Source organism: Helianthus annuus, chromosome 2 (genome assembly GCF_002127325.2).
Source record: "Helianthus annuus cultivar XRQ/B chromosome 2, HanXRQr2.0-SUNRISE, whole genome shotgun sequence".
NCBI classification, from domain to species: Eukaryota; Viridiplantae; Streptophyta; class Magnoliopsida; order Asterales; family Asteraceae; genus Helianthus; species Helianthus annuus.
In genome coordinates, this window is record NC_035434.2 from 153559189 (window position 1) to 153574079 (window position 14891).

Consider the following 14891-nt stretch of genomic DNA (forward strand, 5'->3'; position numbering starts at 1 on the left):
GTTAGGGGACTAGGGGTGGAATCACTAGTGATGGATTCTATCACTCCCACTCTCCAATCAAATCATGACATGTCATCAACCATATTTCTATCACTAGTGATAGAAATGGACTAGGGGTGGAATCACTAGTGATGGATTTTATCACTCCCATTTTTTTTAATTTTCAATTTAAAATTAGAAAATAAAAATAAAACACTAAATTATAAATTTCATTAAACTTTAAAAAAAATTACATAACCAAATAAAAAAACAACTAAACCGATTTAAAAAAAAACAACTAAACCGATGGCATCTCCCAACCCCACTTTGCGCAAATCGCGCGTTTTTGTTCGATGACAATTGACTTGAACGGTTCGTCGAGATGGGCGTGTTTTTCACACAAGATTTTTAAATCATTTTGTCTTTCGATCGTTTTCAAGTGTTCCTTGTACGCCTGCTCCCGTTCAACTTTTAGGGTCATCATTGTTTCTTTTCTTTGTTCGGCCATCTTGTATTGGGTCATTTTCTCCTCTTCGATTCTAAAGATCGACTCCGCCACCGCCTCCTTCCCTTTGCTTGACGAATCACCACCTCGTCTGCGTCGTGGCCTTGTGGGTGTATCTTCCTCAACGGGCTCGTCAAGGGGTTCGTCTAGAGGCTCGTCGTTTAAGTTCATTTGGGGCAAGTTATCCGACGCGGAAGTCGTGTAGTTCCCCGAATCGGATGTCTTTGATCTTTTCGAACCGCCTCGATTTTTTGGAGCCGTAGGACCACGCGTGTCAACCAACTCAACGGGGACCCACTTCGGGTGATGTCTCGCAACTTCCCATGCCGCCACGTGTGGAAAAGTTCTCTTATGGTACGTTGTGCAATACATTTCGGTGGCTTGTTGCATGATCGTCGCCTCGCTCGCTCCACTTTGTGGGTTTCGGCTCTAAAAAAAAAAAAAAATATTAAAAAACTCTTTTGTTTTTATAAACTGTTTTTATAATAAAACTGTTTTTTATAAAAAAAACTGTTTTTTTTATAAACTGTTTTTTATAAACTGTTTTTTATAAAAACACTGTTTTTTTTATAAAAAACTGCTTTTAATAAACTGTTTTTTTATAAAAACACTGTTTTTTTTATAAAAAAACTGCTTTTAATAAACTGTTTTTTATAATAAAAAACTGTTTTTTATAAATTGTTTTTTATAAAAACACTGTTTTTTAATAAAAAACTGTTTTTTTAAACTGTTTTTTATAAACTGTTTTTTAATAAAAAAACTGTTTTTTATAAACTGTTTTTTTTTATAAAAAACTGTTTTTTTTAATAAACTGTTTTTAATACAAAAACATACCTTTTGAATGAAACAAGCGTTGAACTGGCTAATTTTCTGGTTCAAATCCGTCCACTTCGACGTCATTTTGTCCATGTTTCGGACATTTGCACCGGGAAGTTTCATAAAATGATTAATAACCCGTCTCCAAAACGCATCCCTTCGTTGCTCGTTCCCGTGTTTCCTACTCTCCGAGATGTGCAAATACGCCTTCGTCAACGAGACCTCCTCCTCGCTCGTCCAAGGTTGTCGGCCGATTGGAACAATTTCTTGAACTTCAACATTTTGTTCTTCTTCCTCTTCCTCTTCCTCTTCCTCCGCTTCTTCTTCCTCATCCTCTTCCTCGTCCTCGTCAAGACTTGGTTGTGGTTCACGTGGTCCATTCCACGCTTTGGCAAAATGATGAATGAGGGTGTTGTCTTCTAGTAGAGGGTCGAGTGTGTGGGGTTGGGTTTGATACGTTTGCGATTGGAATTGGTGATGTTGAAACGGTGGAACGAACGGTTGGTTATGGTACGTTTGCGATTGAAAGGGTGGATATTGTTGGGTTTGAAAGGGCGGGTATTGTTGGGTTTGAAAGGGTGGGACTTGGTCGGGTTCGTCTTGCAACCTAAATCGAGCGGGCTCACCAAGATTCGCTCGAACCTTGGGCCTTATTTTCTTCGTACCCGAACCGCCACCTCTTTTTTTCGATCCACCACCTCTCTTGCTTGAACCTTCCATATTTCTAAAAAAATGAGTGTGAAAATACTTGAAAGTTTTTTGAATTTTTTGTGTGAGAATTGTTGAGAGGTTTTTGAGTTTGTTTAGATATATGGGGTATTTATATAAAAACTTTAATGAATTAAACAAACGGTCAAAAAAAAAAAAACGGTCCACTCAACGTTCCAATTTTCAAATGTTTAACGCGTTGTGTGCAGCACGCGTTGTTTTTATCACTCGTTAACATAGGGGCGGCGGCGGTGTGCTAAATGTCCATCACGCGTGGAACTTGGCTATAACGTGCCCGCCCCGAGTCCCCTTAGAATGTTAGCGAAAACTTTAATAACTAATTATAAACATATGTTAATGCTAAATATAAATGAACAGAGACTTTGAATATTTTCTTTTTTTTTTGAAAGGCTAACAAACATTATTATTAAAACCTGAGCTAACCACACAGTTAGCTCTACCAGGTACATGACAGTGGAAATTAACAGAACATATACACCAAAAACACATACTAAGCAACCTCAAAATTACACCATTGTTGCCATGACATGGATTGTCCCTTGGCCCGATTGCGTACCCACAAAAATCCCAACTGTCGAATTTCATCCTTTATTCCATCCGCGGTTGTTACCTTTCGTGTCACACCCCCAAAAATCCACCTGCGGAGTATCACCGCTTGGGAGCGTGACTGACCAGGATCAAGCCACCAATCATATTGAACATGCATTTAATATTAAATAAAGTAAATGAAAACCACCCATTCAATACAAAAGGTGCTCAAACATTAAGTCGTTTCAAAAGTGTTGCGGAAGCATAGTAATAAACCAGTATCAATAGTTTTAAGTATCACAATAGTAAAGCGGAAGAGCCACGATCCTTGTCCACAACGACCCGCTTCTCCAGTGCAAGCTCCAAGTACCTAGCGATCTGCAAGGCATGTAACAGAATGATCAACAAACTAGTTGAGCGAGTTCACATAAAGGAAATGCGTAATAGTAAGTTCATTTGTAATAGGTGGCTCTACTGGGCCGTTTGTATATTTTACTGTGGTGGTGTTCCACGTTTTCCTGTGGTGGTGTTCCACGTTTTCCTGTGGTGGTGTTCCACGTTTTCCTGTGGTGGTGTTCCACGTTTTCCTGTGGTGGTGTTCCACGTTTTCCTGTGGTGGTGTTCCACGTTTTCCTGTGGTGGTGTTCCACGTTTTCCTAACCACTAGACTACTCGTAGCTATAGGCATCCTTCACAACCGAGGATAGTGATGTGGTAGTCTAGTCATAGTGTCAATAGAGTATCTAATCAACCTTTCAATCCCATTCCCAACACCCCGGGAACCCCATGCCTTGGTAAGAGTGTGAACTCACCTTGGTTTGCTCGGTATGCTAAGTTATGCACTCACAAGTAATTAATCACGTCCTAGTGTATGCACGTATAACAAATCAGTTCATGTTCAAAATGATACGCATGCAATTAATTGTTCACATAGCAGTCAGTTTGCATATCAGCACGGCACGTAGTATTGCACGTTCATCACTAAGCATGGCATGTCAATTAAATCAACATATGTTCCACTGTTCAAACATTATTCAAAACCCTAGTATCCTTCGACTCATACTATCATCTTTCGAAAACAAGTGTCACAATGATCCTTCGGACCGAATGTCATGTTTCGGACCATGACATCTTTCGGTCCAAACTATCCTTCGGTCCAACTATCTGTCGGTCAACCAGTACCCTTCGGTCAACTATGGTTCGATCAGATTATGGTTCGGTCAAACTACCATGGTTCGAGCCATTGATGTCTTTCGGTCATGGCAGTTACGTTTTATCCATTAACACAATTTCACTAATCAGTTATTGTCAACAAGATCAAACAAGCAAACTCACAAGGTTTCACTCAAGAACCCTAATTTGATTAACAAGCATAACACTTTATCCTATACGATTCCGTTTTCAAGAACAGTGAACAATAACAATCCGTAGTGTATACATCACAACCAATCCACAAGCCTTATCATTAACCCTAATCACAACAGATCCAATTTGCATACAAATCCGATGAACATCCAAATCCTACCAATCATGCACAACCGATTAACATACAACCCTAGTATCTTTCAAAACATCCATACTAACCGATCTTAAAAACACATATTGCAAAACGATTAGGCAATTATAACATTCATATCCCATTAACATACATAATCGATTAGCATACAAGTCCGATCAACAACATATTGTAAGGCGATCGATAAATCATGAAAGCATATACATTAAACACTAACCGATATTGAAAACAGGGAATTGATCAGCAAGAAGTCTCCGTAAGTTTGTGGTTGCCGTCACAAGTAAAGATGCTCTAGGGTTTTTAGAAAAAATCACTACTGATTTCATGCATTCCCATATATACGTATCACAGTAATGGGCCAAGCCCATTGGAAAGACTGGGCCGAAACATATCGAAGGATATGTTTCGTGATTCTTCGGGCCGAATGATGTCGAAGGATATGTTTCGTGCTCGAAGGATATGTTTCGTGGTCCTTCGAGTCCTTCGAATCCTTCGAACTATGTTTCGATCTAGACTAAGTGTTTAATAATAATTCTAATAATAATTCCAATATTATTTTCTATTATAGCAAGTAATCACATATAGGCACAATGACGATATGTCTCATTAAAACACAACGAGTACAATTACAAATCCATAATTCAAACAGCTAGACAGTCAAAGTCAATGCGCATTAAATGCGAAAGTGAAAGTCAGAAACTCGAGTTGTCACATTATCCCCAACTTGAAAGAAATTTCGTCCCGAAATTTGGTACGCACTCACTGAGGAAGCTAGGTAAGCTGTATTATTCACTGGTTTTTTTTTCCCTGGGGTGTCACATCATCCCCCCGTTGATTTGGAATTTCGTCCCGAAATTCAGTAGTCGTAGCTTCAGCCTCAGTAGTGGTTGCATGGTTTTCGAATAACTGGGGATACTTTTCTGTCATTTGATCTTCGCGTTCCCAGGTGTACTCTGGGCCACGTCGGGAGTTCCAACGAACTCGAACAAGAGGGATTCTCTCGTGTTTGAGGACCTTAGCATCCCGGTCCGTGATTTCAACTGGTTCCTCGACGAACTGCAACCGCTCGTCGATAGTCAGTTCCTTAAAGGAACTATGAGGGTCTTATCTGACAGACACTTCTTCAGATTCGACACGTGAAATACATAGTGAACTGCACCGAGTTCAGTTGGTAGGTTCAGTCTGTAGGCTACTGGGCCTATTCCTTCAGTGATTTCAAATGGTCCAACATACCGTGGATTGAGTTTGCCTCGTTTACTAAATCGAACCACACCCTTCCAGGGTGAGACTTTCAATAAAACCCGGTCCCCGACCTGAAATTCCAAGGCTTGCTACGCTTGCCCGCGTAGGCTTTCTGACGGTCGCGTGCTGCCGTCATGCGTTGTCGTATCTGTGCAATCTTTTCTATAGCGTCCACTACAATCTCTGGACCCGTAATTCGACTATCCCCCACCTCTGCCCAACAGAGAGGTGACCGGCATTTACGTCCGTAGAATGCCTCGAATGGAGCGGTTTGAATGCTGGTGTGATAACTGTTATTGTACGAAAACTCCACTAAAGGGAGGTGCTTTTCCCAGCCGTTGCCGAAATCAATAACACACGCTCGAAGCATGTCTTGAATAGTTCGCTCAGACTGCCCATCCGTCTGAGGGTGATATGCTGTGCTCATGTCTAAACGTGAGCCAAACGCTTTGTGCATCGCATGCCGTAGTTCTGACGTGAATCGTGCATCCCGATCCGAAATAATAGAAATGGGCACCCCGTGCCTCGAAACAACTTCCTTGAGGTAGATATCTGCGAGAGTGGAGAACGTATCCGTTTCCTTAATAGCCAGGAAGTGTGCAGACTTGGTGAGTCGATCCACGATCACCCATATTGTGTCGTTCCCACGCTGAGATCTCGGTAGGCCTGTAACAAAGTCCATGGAAATTTCTTCCCATTTCCACTGTGGTATCATAGGCTGTTGAAGTAGGCCAGCTGGTTTCTGATATTCGACCTTGACTCTCGCACAGGTCAAGCATTTTCCAACGTACGTAGCAATGTGGGCCTTCATACTAGGCCACCAATATGTAGTGCTGTTGTCGTGGTACATTTTATCCGACCCTGGATGTACCGAGTAGCGAGACTTGTGTGCTTCGTCCATTACGAGTTCGCGTAGACCGCCATAGAGAGGGACCCAAATCCGGCCCGTGACATAGTAGGCGCCGTCCGCCTTTTGTTCCATTTGTTGTCGTGAGCCGCGTAAGGCTTCAGCCTTGACGTTTTCGGGCTTCAGGGCTTCTGTCTGAGCAGCTCGTATCTGAGCAGGAAGGCTAGACTGAATCGTAAGCTGTAGCGCTCGAACGCGCCGTGGTAAAGTGTCCTTTCGACTAAGGGCATCCGCCACAACATTGGCTTTGCCTGGATGATACTTGATAGCGCATTCGTAATCGTTAAGTAACTCAACCCATCGTCGTTGACGCATATTCAGACCCTTCTGCTTAAGGATATGCTCGAGACTCCTGTGATCGGTGTAAATCGTGCACCTGGTACCGTACAGGTAGTGTCGCCATATCTTAAGCGCGAAAACAACAGCTCCCAGCTCTAAATCGTGCGTCGTGTAGTTGCGCTCGTGAACCTTGAGTTGACGAGAGGCGTAAGCGATAACCTTGTCGCGCTGCATTAACACACATCCCAGTCCCCGAATGGATGCATCACAATAAACCACGAAGTCGTCTGTGCCCTCTGGCAATGAGAGGATAGGTGCACTGCAAAGTCATTCCTTTAGGTGCTGAAAAGCAGTCTCCTGGGGCTCTCCCCAGCGATAGGTAACACCATTCTGTGTCAGTAGCGTAAGTGGTTGCGTGATCTTTGAAAAGCCTCTAATAAACCGTCTGTAGTAACCTGCCAGACCCAAGAATTGACGTATTTCTGTCGGTGTACGCGGTGCAGGCCAGTTTCTGATCGAATCTACCTTGGATGGATCGACATGTATCCCATCCTTGTTCACTACGTGGCCTAAGAAGTGGACTTTACGAAGCCAGAAGTCGCATTTAGAAAGCTTGGCGTACAACTGTTCCTTCCGAAGGAGTTCCAAAATAAGACGAAGATGCTGCTCGTGCTCCTCCTGACTCTTGGAGTAGATCAGAATGTCGTTGATGGAGTCAAGAACATTTTGTCTAGGTAGGGTTTGCACACTCTGTTCGTAATGTCCATAAATACGGCGGGTGTGTTCAATAATATCAAACCATTTATCACATCAATCATAAAATATAGTAGTTGAAATAATTCATAAAACCCAAAACATTTGATGTTCAAACCAAACTTTGTTCGAATAGCGGAAACATAATAATGAAAAACCCAAAAAGAAGTCATAAGTTCAATTAGCGTTCATTGCGTCTCCTCCTCCTAACATGAAAACTCGACCTCTTGCCTCGTTGCCATTGTTATTGTTGTTTCCCCCGTTGTTGTCGTTGTTCCCGTTGCCCTGGTTATTGTTGTGGTTCTGATTCTGGTTCAACTGAGGACAATCGCGTTTGTAGTGTCCTTCTGCCCCACACTGGAAACATCCCCGGTTTCCACGCTGTGGTTGCTGCTGCTGGTTCTGTGGAGCTGGCGGTGGGAGTTGCTGGTTCTGATTTGCAGGCCGTGGACTCCTACAGTCGTTGGCCTCATGACCCATCTTGAGGCATCTTTGACAACGAACCTTATTACACTGGCCACTGTGATGTTTGTTGCAGGTGTTACACTTTGGAAGGTTTCCTCGATACCCTCCTTGTTTATGGCTGCTAAAGGAGTGCTGACTTGGACTCTGGTAGCTGTCCGTCTTTCGCTGCTGAGACTGTGACTGTACCGATGCTGATCCCTTGCTAGAATCCCCCCTCCCATTTTCTCTTACTTTCGCTGGGAGTGGCAAGTGTAGTAGTAGCAGTAGCGGTAGCGGTAGCACTGATACGCTTTGGCAGTTTGCCCTGGTCTACTGCCTGATCTGTGATGCGATGAGCGAGACGCTGAATTTCTTGGATGTTGTTGAGGTTAGCCGACGTTACGTGGCTCTGAATCTCTGACGCGAGCCCCTTGAGATACAACTCAATTCGCTTGTATGGAGGATCTACCATAGTTGGGCACAACACAGCCAACTCATTCGATCTCTTGGTGTAAGCTTCAATCTCTGAACCCACCATCTTCAAGTTGTACAACTCATCCTCCAACTTGTGAATGTCTTCTCTAGTGCAGTATTCCCTCTTGATCAGTTCTTTGAATTCATTCCAGGGTGTGGCGTTAGCAGCTGCCAACCCTAAGATCTGCACTTGTGCGTTCCACCAAGTGAGCGCAATCCCTTCAAGTGTGCCAGTGGCGAACTTCACCCTGCGAGCCTCAGGGCATTCACACATTTCAAAAACCGACTCGAGCTTTTCAAACCAGTGGAGGAGTCCAACTGCCCCCTCCGTGCCGCTGAACGAGCTAGGACGACAGTCCATGAAATTCTTGAATGTGCACCCAGGTTGTTGCTGAGCGGGTTGACCTGCTTGGGCGGCTGCAACTGCCGCAGCAACGAGAGCCTCTAGCTGGGCTTGAGTCATGGTAATTCGTGCGGCCATTGATCTTCACATCAAAGGCAACATAAGTGAGAAAGGTTCGCGAATAGTGCGATGACAGAAGAGTGTAAGCACATAAGTATTCTCATGCTATGACAAGTTGTGAGCAAGGTAATGTAAGCATACTACGAGCAAAGTTCTAAGCAAATTCTAGCATGTAGGCAATAAACATAAACCTTATTACCTAAGAAGTTGAGTCTTGCACGTGGAGCGAAGCGTCGTTGTGGATCGTTGAGAGCACTGTTCTGGTTATAGTCTGGTTTTAATAAAAACGTTTTCCCCTTATTAAAACCAAGTTCTCTATAACCAATGGCTCTGATACCAATCTGTCACACCCCCAAAAATCCACCTGCGGAGTATCACCGCTTGGGAGCGTGACTGACCAGGATCAAGCCACCAATCATATTGAACATGCATTTAATATTAAATAAAGTAAATGAAAACCACCCATTCAATACAAAAGGTGCTCAAACATTAAGTCGTTTCAAAAGTGTTGCGGAAGCATAGTAATAAACCAGTATCAATAGTTTTAAGTATCACAATAGTAAAGCGGAAGAGCCACGATCCTTGTCCACAACGACCCGCTTCTCCAGTGCAAGCTCCAAGTACCTAGCGATCTGCAAGGCATGTAACAGAATGATCAACAAACTAGTTGAGCGAGTTCACATAAAGGAAATGCGTAATAGTAAGTTCATTTGTAATAGGTGGCTCTACTGGGCCGTTTGTATATTTTACTGTGGTGGTGTTCCACGTTTTCCTGTGGTGGTGTTCCACGTTTTCCTGTGGTGGTGTTCCACGTTTTCCTGTGGTGGTGTTCCACGTTTTCCTGTGGTGGTGTTCCACGTTTTCCTGTGGTGGTGTTCCACGTTTTCCTGTGGTGGTGTTCCACGTTTTCCTAACCACTAGACTACTCGTAGCTATAGGCATCCTTCACAACCGAGGATAGTGATGTGGTAGTCTAGTCATAGTGTCAATAGAGTATCTAATCAACCTTTCAATCCCATTCCCAACACCCCGGGAACCCCATGCCTTGGTAAGAGTGTGAACTCACCTTGGTTTGCTCGGTATGCTAAGTTATGCACTCACAAGTAATTAATCACGTCCTAGTGTATGCACGTATAACAAATCAGTTCATGTTCAAAATGATACGCATGCAATTAATTGTTCACATAGCAGTCAGTTTGCATATCAGCACGGCACGTAGTATTGCACGTTCATCACTAAGCATGGCATGTCAATTAAATCAACATATGTTCCACTGTTCAAACATTATTCAAAACCCTAGTATCCTTCGACTCATACTATCATCTTTCGAAAACAAGTGTCACAATGATCCTTCGGACCGAATGTCATGTTTCGGACCATGACATCTTTCGGTCCAAACTATCCTTCGGTCCAACTATCTGTCGGTCAACCAGTACCCTTCGGTCAACTATGGTTCGATCAGATTATGGTTCGGTCAAACTACCATGGTTCGAGCCATTGATGTCTTTCGGTCATGGCAGTTACGTTTTATCCATTAACACAATTTCACTAATCAGTTATTGTCAACAAGATCAAACAAGCAAACTCACAAGGTTTCACTCAAGAACCCTAATTTGATTAACAAGCATAACACTTTATCCTATACGATTCCGTTTTCAAGAACAGTGAACAATAACAATCCGTAGTGTATACATCACAACCAATCCACAAGCCTTATCATTAACCCTAATCACAACAGATCCAATTTGCATACAAATCCGATGAACATCCAAATCCTACCAATCATGCACAACCGATTAACATACAACCCTAGTATCTTTCAAAACATCCATACTAACCGATCTTAAAAACACATATTGCAAAACGATTAGGCAATTATAACATTCATATCCCATTAACATACATAATCGATTAGCATACAAGTCCGATCAACAACATATTGTAAGGCGATCGATAAATCATGAAAGCATATACATTAAACACTAACCGATATTGAAAACAGGGAATTGATCAGCAAGAAGTCTCCGTAAGTTTGTGGTTGCCGTCACAAGTAAAGATGCTCTAGGGTTTTTAGAAAAAAATCACTACTGATTTCATGCATTCCCATATATACGTATCACAGTAATGGGCCAAGCCCATTGGAAAGACTGGGCCGAAACATATCGAAGGATATGTTTCGTGATTCTTCGGGCCGAATGATGTCGAAGGATATGTTTCGTGCTCGAAGGATATGTTTCGTGGTCCTTCGAGTCCTTCGAATCCTTCGAACTATGTTTCGATCTAGACTAAGTGTTTAATAATAATTCTAATAATAATTCCAATATTATTTTCTATTATAGCAAGTAATCACATATAGGCACAATGACGATATGTCTCATTAAAACACAACGAGTACAATTACAAATCCATAATTCAAACAGCTAGACAGTCAAAGTCAATGCGCATTAAATGCGAAAGTGAAAGTCAGAAACTCGAGTTGTCACATTTCGATTGAAGACTCGGTCGTTTCTACATCTCCAAATGCACCATACCGCTATTTGAATGATAGAGTACAACATCTTCTTCCACCTCGGGGATCCTCTCACATGCCGATGTATCTCAAACAAGTCCTTTATACCAAACACAAAAACGTGATTGCACCTACTCCATTGGGCGATGAAGTCCCAAACAAGCTTAGCAAAACCACAAGCAACAAATAAATGTTCGACCGACTCGTTTGATTCTCCACACAGTTTGCAAGTTAGAGATTCGAAATGCACGTTTCTCCTAGCCAAATCTACCATTGTCGGTACGCGGTTAAGCGCTAACCTCCACGAAAAGAAGTTAACCTTAATTGGGACCCACGCATTCCATTCAAATGCCAAATTCAAATCTGGGAATCTTTCAGTTTGCAATCTAACTCTTAAACTGCTTACCGAAAAGTTACCGGACGAGTCTAAATCCCAGCTCCACTTATCTTTGCCCTCCCCGACATTAACTGACATCAAAGCATGTTCCAGCTCCGCTAACTGAGTGAGCTCTGCTTCTGAATCTGGAGGCCGCGTCCATCTGAACCTAATTGTCAAAAGACCGCCTGAGTCGAATATCCTATCTGCCACTTTAGCTGTCTTCTGCTGCTCCAACTCGAATAAATTCGGGAACTCGTATTGCAATGGATTCTCGAACAACCATTTATCTTGCCAGAATGTTATTTGATCCCCCTGACCCAGAATGCCTCTGAATAATAGTGCCAAATTCATCCCATATTCTCCCATGTCTTGCGACAAATTCCCCACTTGTTTCCATGAACCCGCAATGGTTACCTTTTTTGGGATAAACTGCCATGATCTTGAGCTATTATGTATACTCCATATAACCTTCCTCCATAAACCGTTGGTATCGACCTTGAATCGCCACCACCATTTTGCTAGCATGGCTAGGTTTGCCTCCCTCAACGAACCTAACCCCAGCCCTCCCTTTTCTCGCGGTGTCATAGCGTGTTGCCATGCGACCCAACTCATCTTTGAATGGTCTGAATTTATTCCCCACAAAAATTCCCTCCTCATCCTTTCAAGTTGCTTAATCACCTGACGCGGCGCCTTGTAAATTGAGAAGTAGTAAGTAGGCAAAGCATTAAGGACTGACTTTATTAATGTTATCTTCCCTCCAAACGAAAGTATATTTGATTTCCATGCCGATAGCCTATTTTTAAAAACCTCCATTACCGGGTCCCAATGTTTCACCATGTTCATGTTTGCCCCGACCTGAAGCCCCAGGTGTTTAAACGGTAGTGACCCAACCCTACACTTGAAGACATCCGCCATGGAACTTGTATTTTCACTACACACCCCGATGCCATATAAACTGCTCTTGGCTGCATTGACGCGTAAACCCGAAGCTAAATAGAAACAACGTAATATCCTGTTCAGGTTTCTAGCATTGTCTGTACACCATTCTCCCACGAAGACCGCGTCATCTGCATATAAGAAATGCGATAAAGTAGGGCCGTTATTGCCACATCGTAGCCCGTTAAACAACCCAATTTCTCCGGCCTTTTTTAATACCCCAGTCAACGCCTCCATAACAATCAAAAAGAGGAATGGAGACAGTGGGTCGCCCTGCCTCAATCCTCTGAAACACGGGAATTCATGTGTAGGAGAACCATTCACCAATACTGATGCACGAGCAGATGTTACTGTTGCCATAACCCATTTTATCCACACCCCTGAGAACCCCAACTGTGAAAGTATTGATTCTAAAAAAGCCCAACTTACCGAGTCATACGCCTTCTCGATGTCCACTTTAAGTATAAACCCACTCTTTCGATTTTTCTTCATCCATGCTATTAACTCATTAAGCACTAGGGGACCGTCCATAATACTTCTATTCGTCAAAAAACCGGTATGTTCCTCCGCAATTAAGTTTTGGATCACCGGCTTTAGTCGATTCGCAAGTACTTTGGAGATCACCTTACTAATGCACCCAACTAAACTAATCGGTCTATAATCCTTCAATCCACCCGGGTCACCACATTTTGGGATTAAGGCCAAAAACGAAGAAGTACAACCCTGTGAAATTGTCGCATTGTTATAGAATTCTTCCAGTAGCTTAACAAAATCATTTTCAAGGAGACCCCAACATCTCTTTAAAAATCTAAAATTTATCCCGTCCGGTCCCGGCGCCTTGTCGCTACCACAATCCCACACGGCCTCTTTTATTTCAGAAACCGAGAAAGGAGCTACTAGCCTCTCGTTTTCTTGCATTGACGCACTAGCCAAGTTCGGGCATATGAGACTCGGTCTATTGTCCAAAGGTTCCAAAAACTTTTCAGCAAAAAAAGAACATATGGTATCCTTTAAAAGTGTTGGTGTTACGACCCATTCCCCATCAAGCATCAACCCGTTTATCCGATTGTTACTAGTGTTAGCGTTGACTACCCTGTGGAAATATGCCGTGTTTTCATCTCCATCCACCGCCCATTTCACCCTAGATTTCTGTTTTAGATCCATGGTCTTCAACCTGTCGGCGTCCATTAAGTATCGTTTACAATCTGCCCTTAGTTCCAACTCCTGTGGTGATAAGGACCTGTCTTCAGCCAACAGTTCTAAAGCTTCAAACTGAGAGACTTTTGCACCGTACTCAGCCTCCTTTTCAACCTTTAGTTCCTTGACCCAGCCCTTTATTTTATATTTAACCCATTTTAGTTTAGTTGCTAAGCCCAAGTCTGCCGGTCCTTCGAAGCGAAATTCCAAACACAACTGCTCCACATATTCCATAAACCTAGGTAATTCCATCCAGGAGTTGAAAATTCTGCATGGAATTGGACCAAAGTCTACCGAGCTAACCGATAAAAGTATTGGGCTATGGTCCGAAACAAAATTGGACAAGGCGACTAGCGAAGCTTGCGGCCATTTATTCATAAAGTCATGACAAACTAGTAGCCTGTCTAACTTACTCATACTAACACCATTGTCTGCGTGGTAAGTGTATTTCCGCCCTCCCATTTGGTATTCACAAAGCTCCGCCAATTGTATGAACCGGTTGAAATAAAATGCATTTAAAGCCACGAATTCCGAGTTGAATCTTTCTTCAGGTATTCGCACATCGTTAAAATCCCCCACAATGACCCAAAGTCCACCTATACTCCTCCTCGTGGCCAACAATTCCGCCCATAACCCCGGACGGTCAATCGGGTCATTATACGCATAAACGTTGATCACATTCACATATTCCTCCGTGTGTTTCAAAGTGCCTGAGGTAAGTAAGAAGCGGTTATGTTTCACCACCTGTGTTACCTCAAAAACCGTCGGATCCCACATGCTAAGTAAACCTCCAGACGTGCCGATCGCGTCCACTGTCTCAAAAGTATAAATCGACCGACCCCAAAATCTATTAACCAAAAAATTTTCCATCCCCCTCACCTTTGTCTCCTGTATTGCTAAAAATTGCACTCCATGGGAAGTTTTAAGTCCCCTGACCCAATCCGCTTTCCTCTGGTCCCTGACCCCCGTAAGTTTATGGACATAATATTCATTGATGAACAATTTGGCCACCTTCTCCAATAATAATCTTACTAACCTGATCGCGGAACCCCGACAACTGAAACCCGACCTTCTCTCCTACACCAATCGTCGCAACAGTTTCAGCCCTAGTGTCTTCATCACCATTCTTCAACTGCCCTGAGTTCCTTGTTTGGAAATCGACATCCTGTGCTGCTTCGTTGTTGGCCTCTGCAACCGCCAGAACTGTAATGTGTTCCGAATCGATATCCATCGCT